Here is a 10,014-nt window from a genome sequence, read left to right on the forward strand (position 1 = left end):
AATTATTATTATGGGGAACCATTTGGTTCAGCTGGGAAAAACTGTAGGAGGTTTCGGATATTGATGTTTCTGCTTGGACTTGTTGCTATCAAGTTTGCAGCCAAGCTTTAATAGCTTCTTGTCCACAATACTTTCAGATTAACTCTACAACCTGATTAGACCGACTCCCAACAGTTGAAACTGCATTTCATGTTCCTCTGAGCCTCTGCAAGTCCCAGCAGATTGCATGGAATGTGTTGCCAGGGATGGAGAATATTGTTTTTCTGCAGATCACTGAGTGCTCTGAAACAGGCATGCCTTGTCAAATGATGCCACTGAACATTGCCTCTTTAATTTTGTTTTTATTCTCTCTTGTCTCTCTTTTTGGGAGAACCTGTTCAAGTCATTTGCATGTTATGATGAAATGTTAACCAAGCCAGGAAAAAAAAACAAAAAACAAAAAACAAAAGCATGCATTGTTAGCTCTGGCTGCTCTCCCAAGATTTCATGTTGGATTCATCCCTTTCTTTGAGCTTTGCCCCAAAAAAAAAAAAAAGTTATGGACAGACAGGTCTCGTCCGTATCTTTAGTACCTCTCAATTTAATAGAGGATGAAAGCATAGATTTCAAGTCTCAAACTTTAATTTTGATTTATGTGATTCTGGGTTATAGCAGAAGTTTTGACACCGAATTAATGGTGGTAGTATTATTAGGTCTAGAAAGCAGGCTTAGGGTCACGATCAAGAGACGTCACAAGTTCTCCTGACAACATTAGAGAGGGAAATACATAGGGCTCGTGTTAGCGCCTATACTCTCTCTGTAATACTGCCATGTAATGTTGTGAAAAAAAAAAATGCACAAAATCAGCAAACAAAGAAAATGAGGGGAAAAAAAATCACAATGCACAGATTTCAAATATATATATGAAATTTGACAATTTGCCAACGTCCTTGAAGTCAGATTAGGTCATCAAATTCACTATTCAACATCAGTGCAAGTAGAATGTCCTAACTCGTTTTTGCCTCCGAGTCCTTGCCAACGGGCACCGCCCCTTGGACCCCTGCCCGCTATTTGGCTGGCGTGACTGCTACCGAGAGGGAGGGGTGCACCCTCCTCTGATTCTTCCAGTGAAGTCGTGGACAAACGTACTTAGAACAATGTTCATGTAATGTTTCATATACTAGAAATTAGGGTTCACATGTGGCTCATGGAGCATGACACCATTGATTGATTGGGTGAGAGAGCGAAAATGATGGGGACCATATCCAGCCCAAGCTGACACTGTCCAATCCCTGAATAGGGCAGGGGTAGGGTTTGGGTCAGAAAGGGGTTGATGAGGGTGATCAAGTGAGCGAGTCATACCGACCACCCACTGCCCCAACCCCGACATAAAGGCCAGTCTGGCCCCTATTTGGTTAGGACTGCCCTGCCCTGCCCTTCTGTAGGGGACCCCTAACTGAGCTTCTCAACTGTGGAGTGTGAAGGGGTCACTATCCCCTTTGGGATTCAACAAGCCCTCAACTCAAATCACTCACCAAAAAAGACTCAAATAAATGTAACCCTATTTCCTCCCTTTCCCCTCCAAAATGCTCTTTTTATTTTCTTCTCTTTTCTGCCAACAGAGTGTCCTACTGTCAAAATCCCTTTGCACAACAATAATATTGTTCAAAGGGTTTTTTGTCCTCTTTTTTTTTTTTTTTTCTATTCGTATGTATTGAGCCCATTTATTTATTATTATTGCATATATTTTGAGTATTGAATCAAAATTATACTATCATCATATTTTTATATGAATCAAACATTGTCTTATGTTTTATTTGAGAGCATGAATTTCATATCTTAAATTTGAATTTATATAAAAATTAATAAGATTTTATGTTAAAAGTAATATTAAGGATAAGAGATGGCTGCTTTCAAAATTTATTCCATTTTATGGATTTGTATAAATTTTTAATCGTCATTCGCTAGAAGAATAATTTTATTTTTCTAAAAAAAAGTAGTTGAATTCTTATATTATGAACAGCTTATTCGGGAATAAACATTTTTAACTTAAAATCAGAAAATTAAGAAATGACTTGAATAAAATGAAGAGGGTGGTGTATGTGGGATCACAGTTCAAGATTTTTTTTTTAATTTTCTCAATGTGCACGTTCTTCTTCTTCACTGGTCACCCTCATGTATGCTCGAGGACGCACATGATTATCACGTGACAAGAGGGGGTGGTTCTCTTTGAAAACAATAGCAAGGTTGTGCTGCAAAACTCTTTTTTTTTTTTTTTCTTTAATTTTATATTTATGGTCAAAAGTGGATTTGTTCAAAATCAAAAAGCTAATCTCTCTCTCTCTCTCTCTCTCTCTCTCTCTCTCTCTTGTTTTTATTTTTGTTTTGAGTTCATTTGGATTTTGATAGGGAAAAGCAAAGTAAAGAAAAATAGAAAATAGATGGAAAATTTATTTCTACTATATTTTCTCTATATACTAAATAATACTAAAAATTAAAATTTGTTCTACTATAATTAAAAATTAAGAAAAATCAATTGTTAATGATGCATAAAAATAAAATTTATTCATCGGTTTGATATATTTTTGGTTTATTTCTCTGTGTTTCTATTGTACTTTTTGTTGCAAAAATTTACGTCTTAATTGCAGGAACCTTGAGCTTGTTGAACTTAGAACTCCCTAATTTTAAATTACAATATTAATGAAGTTTTCTCTTGTCATTTTTCTTTTTATATTTTCTTTTTATGCCAAATGGTTCTATTTTTACCTATGATAAAGAAATGGAAAATGTCTTATAGATGAACTTAGGGTACTTAGGCTATCTCCAGAGAGACTGATGTAGGGCAATGCTTAAAACCCAAAACATTTAGGGTCTGTTTGGCACAGTTGCTATTTTCTGTTTTCTAATTTTTATTTCTTCACAATGAAAAAACATAAAAATTATTTTCAAAACTAAACAAGCCTTAAGATTGCATTTGAATTTTTTATTTTATTTTATTCAAATTCACTTAAATCTAAATTTAAGACCCAAAATTTTATTTAAATTCGTAAACTTAATTTAGTATATTTTTTAAAAAAAAAATATTTTATATGCATGATTTAGCTAGATCGCAAAAGTGTCAAAGATATTAAGGTAGTGGATTAGTCAAATCTTGATTAGAAAAGACCATTTTGGTTTTGGGGTATACCCATGGCCATGGCCATGCCCTAACATAAAGCATTTAGCAAGGCTAGGTGTTTGGGGTTGTGCCCTAGGGTTGGAGGGCATCTTTTTTGTTGCCATTCAAACCTCTTTTTCCTGGGAAAGGGACATTTTCAAAGAGCAGGGGAGGAAAAAGAAAAGAAAAGAAAAGAAAAGAAAAGAAAAAAGGAAAACATTTTGATCCAGGGGGTGAGGCTTTTAAGGAGGAAAAGAAAAACTAATGATTTTGGGGTTACAAAAGAATTCAGTCTTGAAGAAAATGATTGCTCAACAGCTTGCTTTCAGCCCCCACTTTATCGCACCCTGTCCCTAAATATCTTATAGTATTAATCTTTGCATGAACCAAGTTTGGTTCTATTTTTTGTCGTTTGCTGTATGCTTTGGAGGCTTGGCATTGTCGTTTTAATGCACCCACACCCATGTTATTACTATTATTATTATTATTATTATTATTATTATTATTATTTAAAACAATGGTATCGGAGGCCCTTTGGACACTTGGGTCTATCCTTCTATCATTCTCCACTTAAATATCAAGGTATTATTGTTAGCGCGCATGTTTCCTTTTTAAGTGGCACACATAACACGTCTTATTTTATTTGAAAATATTATTATCTAAATTATTATAATTATTATTTTACTCAAAAAATCAAATATGGGAGATGAGATTTTACAGTAACTACTTGATATACTAAAATTAAGTCTCTTAAGACTAAGTCGTTAGATTGAAATTCAAATGAAAGATTTTGAATATGATTTGAAATTCAAATGAGAGATTTTGAAAACTCGCAATCCTTGATGGTGGGAAATATGAGAGGAAATCTCTTAGTGGATGAGGTCTTGACCAGTTTATAAATAAGGTCTGTGATTAACAATTACGTCACACATTGGCTTACGGTGATATAAAACTGGCTAAAAACTCTACTCCTTTTACTCTTTTGAAACACAGTGAGAGTAAAGAGAATTCTCAAATCTCTTTCTCTATTTCTCATAGTTCTCTTTCTTATTTCAAATCCCTTTCTTGAAAACTCGAACAGTTATGACTGAAGGTGAAATTACTGTTCTCTTCCGCTTGTAAACAATTGTTTGTTTGTAGTTTCTGAAATTATGCTTTCATTAGTGGTATCAGAGCCAACTTCATACCATATTGTTTAGTTTCTATCATTCTAAAATCGCATGAAATTATTTTTCAAGAAATTGATTTTGATATTATAATATTAATTTCTATGATGATTTTTATTATTTTTGAATAAAATAATAATTATAATAATTTAGATAATAATATTTTTAAATAAAATAAGATGTGTTATATGTGTCACTTAAAAAGAAACATGCGCGCTAACAACCTTTTCTTTGAAATTTTTATGTTGAGAGAGCTCTCCTATTTACTTTACAGTTAAATTACACACACAATATTAAAGGGGAAAACTAATAATTAAATAATCACCCTTCCGTATTCAAGTTTTTCAATAAAAAAAATAAAATATATAATTCACTTTAGTATTCTTAGACACCGTTGACTGGTGCACATGAAGGAAATAAACAAATAATTAATTAATTAATTAATTAAGTGATTAAAATCAATTATTGTTTAATTCTAAAATGGGCAGCTAGGCTGGACGATTAATCCAGATAATGCTGTGTGCGCTGATCAGATCTGGACCTCAGAGCAGGGCAATAAAGAGAGCCTATGCATTTTTGCATGACCTCTTTCAATGCTTGCCTTTGTAAGCTTATGATGCGATGAGTGCAGTTGGACTAGTGAACTCATGATCTTGGGTTCGATTTTTTGTTTGTGATTTGCTTAGTGAACTATCGAAATGAGTCAATGGACGGGTGATAATATTTTCATTCTTCGATTTGGAACTGTCTCGATGGATCCAAAGGAAAAATTATATAGGAGACCTGTACCTTCATGTGTCCATGTGTTTGGATTTTATATATTAAATATGTGATAAATGGATCCAACTAGATATATAGAGAGGGGATACATGTTTAACATATTTAGAATTTAGGAAATAGGCAAATGAACATGGAGATGGATAAATTTTTTGTATAATTTTTCGATCCGAAGAATTTGCCTAGATACGAGTTTCAGGTCAAAAAAAAAAAACGTCCAACATATGCTAATTTGCAATCTTATTCTTCTTATCTCTTTTTATCACGTGGACCATTGTGCCCTATTTGAAACTTGAAAAATGTGAGGGAAAGAAAAGAAAAAATATGGAGGAATCTATTTTTTTATGTTTGATTTTGTAAAGAAAGTAAGAAAGAAAATAAAGCATATACCAAATTAATGAATAAAATTTTAATTTTTGGTTTCGCTAACATTTGATTTTTCTTAATTTTTAATTATATTATATCAATTTTTTATTTTTAATATTATTTAGTATAGAGAAAAAATATAATAAAAAAAATAAGTTTCCCACCTATTTTTCTTTCCTTTCATTTCCCTCATAGAAATCATTAATCCAAACAGATCATTAACTTTATGAACCCCTAAATGAAAGCATTTAGAATGGGTATATAGTTTCGTCTTCTTTGGATCTATTATTCATGGGTAATCCAACAAAATAAAGCAGTGTATTAATGTTGATATGGTGTCTCACTATTCATTCCATGACTCGTAATAAATACATATTATAAAAATATATATGTGAATATGAATGTAAATGATGGTTTTTTTTTTTTTTTGGCATTCCATATTGAAAAGAAAATCTTTGACAAGTGGACCATTAATAATTTAAAAGGGTGTGTATTTTTGTTTTCTTTTTGGGTTGAATGGAAAATGATAACCCCAAAAAAAAGGGAGAAAAAAACTAGTTTTTTCCTAAAATTAGGTATTTCACAAATCAAACGTAACCTAAATTATTAGTAACTCTCGTCTTAACACATATTGATTAATAAGTAATGTAAATAGTTTAAGTTACATCAAAATAATTAATAATATAAAAAATATGAAGTTAGTATTTGTTAGCACTGGAGGAGCTCATGGGTGGACTTGATACACATGAGTGAACACTAACTTGACTCAAAAGTTTAAACTCATTGGGTCTTGGGCCCAACCATGTATATGCGCATCAATTATCTAATCTAATTTTTCAATGTGGGACAAACTCACAAATGAAATTCTCAACAATCTCCTCCTCATTTGTGAGTTTCAACTACTCCCTCTTAAATGGAAACCGTCTCCCGTGTAGGAGTAAGCTCAATTCCCCAACAGTTGCTCAAGTGGCCCTTACCACTGGTGCCGTACGTGCCTTGAATTACATTCCACGTAACCAATCCTACCTCCTACGTCTTGACCCTATTCGGATCCATCTTAGGTCTTGGTGATCCTTATTGACATCGGTCACACACTTGGTCCTCGAACTGTTAGCACGTCAAGAGAATTAGTTTTACGTTTCAACTTTTTTACGATGTCGTTCACCCAAAGTTACGAACAATCGGCTTTGATGCCACTTGTTAGCACTAGAAGAGCCCTTGGGTGGACTTGATACACATGGTTGAACAACAACTTGATCCAAAAGTTTAAACTTATTGGATCTTAGATCCAACCATATATATAAATACTCATTATTTACTCAAATTTTTCAATGTGGGACAAACTTACAGGTGAAATTCTCAACAGTAATGATAGAGGAAATGGACAACCAAAAGGGGAGGAAGGAAAAAGAAAAAAAAAAACAAAATGTTGTTATTGTGTGCTTTAAATGCAAATACTCTTCTCTTTTCTTTTCTTTTTTTTTTTTTTCTTTTTTTTTTCTACAAAAGAAGAAACTTCTTAATTTTCATTAAATTGAGTACAAATGCTTCAAGCGTTACAATCTAAATAGAGAAAAAGATTAAAGTCTTCTTGCGAACAAAAGGACAGTGTTCAGTATCTTAGAAACGACATTTAGGTCGTTTTCATGGCTTAACAAAGGAGTGGGCCTCACCCCATCCTCTTTTGTTTGATCCAGATACCACTTGACCAACATGTTAGCTGATTTTCTTTAAATAATCACATGAATGCACCTTGTTATGACCTTTAGTAAGAGTTTTATTTGGAATAAATGTCTCTTAGAATGCAAATAATTATTAAAAAATAAAAAACACCGAAAGTTTTTGAAACTTCTCTTTAATTATTACCACTATCTTTCCTATTTTGAAATGTACATAACTTAAAAATATGTAGACTCTTGCCTTAAACTCACATACCTATTATTACACTCAATGTGGAAATGGAAATTGGAGGGGTGTGGTTAGGGGTGGCAAAACAGGTTAAAGGGTTGGATTTGGGCGGGTTATAAACTGGTAATGGGTTAAATGGATTTGGGTTCAGATTGACCTCTTTATTAACGAGTGACTAACATATAAATTCAAACTCTTTTATTTAATAAATATATCATAAATGGGCACCTGTTAAGAACCTATTTTAAAATATAATTTATTTATTTTTAATTTTTTAAAAGATTTCAAATAAAGTGACATTATTTTTTAAAAAAAAAAACGCTTTTTATTTTATTTATTAATATCTTAACAAAAAAACATGAAAATATAGAAAACAATACATCTCTTTAATTAATATTTTGTTAATGTAATATATATATATATATATATATATATATATATATCAAATTAAACGGGTCACCTGGCGAGTACCCAACCCAAACCTACCCAACCCGTTTATTAAAAAGGTCGGGTTTTGGTTGAACCGTTTATAAATGAGTCACTTTATGCTAAATCTAAATTCGATTTAAATGGACGAGTCATGGGTTAGCCATTAGGTTTCAACCCATTTTACCACCCCCTTGTCATGAGATTTTGATCTCCAAATGCATTCTGACAAGACATAGGCTAGATGTAGGCCCATATCAAGTGTGGAGTCCACCACCAATCCTATGTCTTGTTAGGGTGCCTCTCCAAACACAAATCCCAAGATTGCTAGCATTTTTCAAATGGCATATTCCACATCAAATCCTTGCAATGAAATTTTAAAAAAATAAAAAGTGGGAAGTTAGTCTTGGATCTAATTTATTTTTATTTTTATTTTGACCCCATACCCTGAAAATATCTACATATAGGTCCCAATTGAAAAGACATGTCAATTGCCACCCCAACTCTGCAAGGGACATTGAAGTTCTAGACGGGAGAACTGTTCATTGGTGGATTGCTGCAAGCCAAAGCAAAGGCCTCTTGAATCTTGAACTCCTTCCCAAACCCAAACCCTGATTTTTTGGATTATCTTTTTTGTTGCCCTGTTTTGCAAAGTGTTGCGTAAATCATGCTGCCCTCTGTGTAACATTTTTTTATGCAATTAAAAATTTAGGGTTCATGTCTTGATTAAGAGCATCAAATGATAGGGGGGACTAGTGCTAGGTATAATTAATCATTGAAAATTTCCAATACATTTCTTTTTTTAAGCAATGATGGGTTGAAATCATTGTTCACATTAGAGGGAATTAATGGGTAAGTGATGAATTGAAATCATTGTTGAGGGAGAAAATGAAACAATTCATGGGTAAATTTGAATTAAGACTTCTTTAACTTCAATAATTTTTTTTTTTATTCTTTGATGAAATCATTTTATTGGTGACCTTCTTATTACAACCTACATTGTATTTCGTGTAAAGGTTATTCTAGACTGATAACTACAAGAAGTAGAATTTTAAGTTCACTAGCTCCAAACAATCTAGACCTAATTTAAGAAACAACTCAATATTCATATGTCGTAATTGTCTTAGAGGATGTTCTACTTGAAGAGTGTCACAAATGAGAAAAAAAAAAAAAAGTCTTTGTTCCTATTTCAAAATAGCAAAACATAGGGTATGCGTTCAAGATGAAGATGCATAAGAGAAACAATGCATCTTATTAGAAAATTTTGTTTGAAAGTCATACGTGACGAATTCTTGATGTTGACTGTTGATTTCTATTATGTTGAAATTTTGGGAGTTAGTCAAAAATTCATCATCTTTACACTTTGACTGTGTGGCTGATGATTGGAGATCTTTTAAGTATATAATTTTTTGTAATAGTTTTTTTATTTTTTTGCTCTTATTTTTAGTAAGACCTCTCTATGTTTTTATAGTTGATGACCGATCTTGTGATGGTGGCAAGGATATATTATTCTATACCTCTATTTTCAATAAGAGAAGACTCATTGTAATTCTACTACTTTACATGCTGAAATATTAAAGATGGTACGCCCGTAAATCTTCAATCATATCAAAGGATTGTTCACGTGAATATTGGTATCTTTTTTGCGTGTGCTATTAATTATTGTTGACATGAGATAAATAGATAATTGATTACTCTACTTATTATTTAATATTTGTTCAAAAGGAACTCTTATCCTAAACTACAACATTAATCATCCTTTTTTAGATAACCACATGAGATATTTTGAAAAAATTCATTACGTTTGATGACTTTGTGTATCTCAAGGGTGTTCAGGACACACATGGGATTGTGTTTGTATCCCACACCTAAAGAGTGGGGTCCATTCCAACCTCTGTCTAAGACAATCGAGATACACAAAGCCTCAAAGATAATTATCTTTGTTTTGAAAACTTTTAATGAGATTCTTTACATTTATATATAAAGATTGAAATTCTAAAACATAAGGATAGATATACAGATAAATAAGATATATATTTTGCTTTCTCAATTTACTCTGTGTGTGTGTGTGTGTGTGATACTGTGATCCTTAGAACACATGCAATGGGGGGGCTAAAACAAAACAGGGTACGTGTGTGGCTTGTGCACAGAGACTTCTGCGAAGGTGCTGAAATCTAATCATGTGTTCACATTTCATAATTACAAAAAGGCTAATCACTTACAGCTAATCCCAGT

This window comes from Malania oleifera, chromosome 4 (assembly GCF_029873635.1).
Source record: "Malania oleifera isolate guangnan ecotype guangnan chromosome 4, ASM2987363v1, whole genome shotgun sequence".
NCBI classification, from domain to species: Eukaryota; Viridiplantae; Streptophyta; class Magnoliopsida; order Santalales; family Ximeniaceae; genus Malania; species Malania oleifera.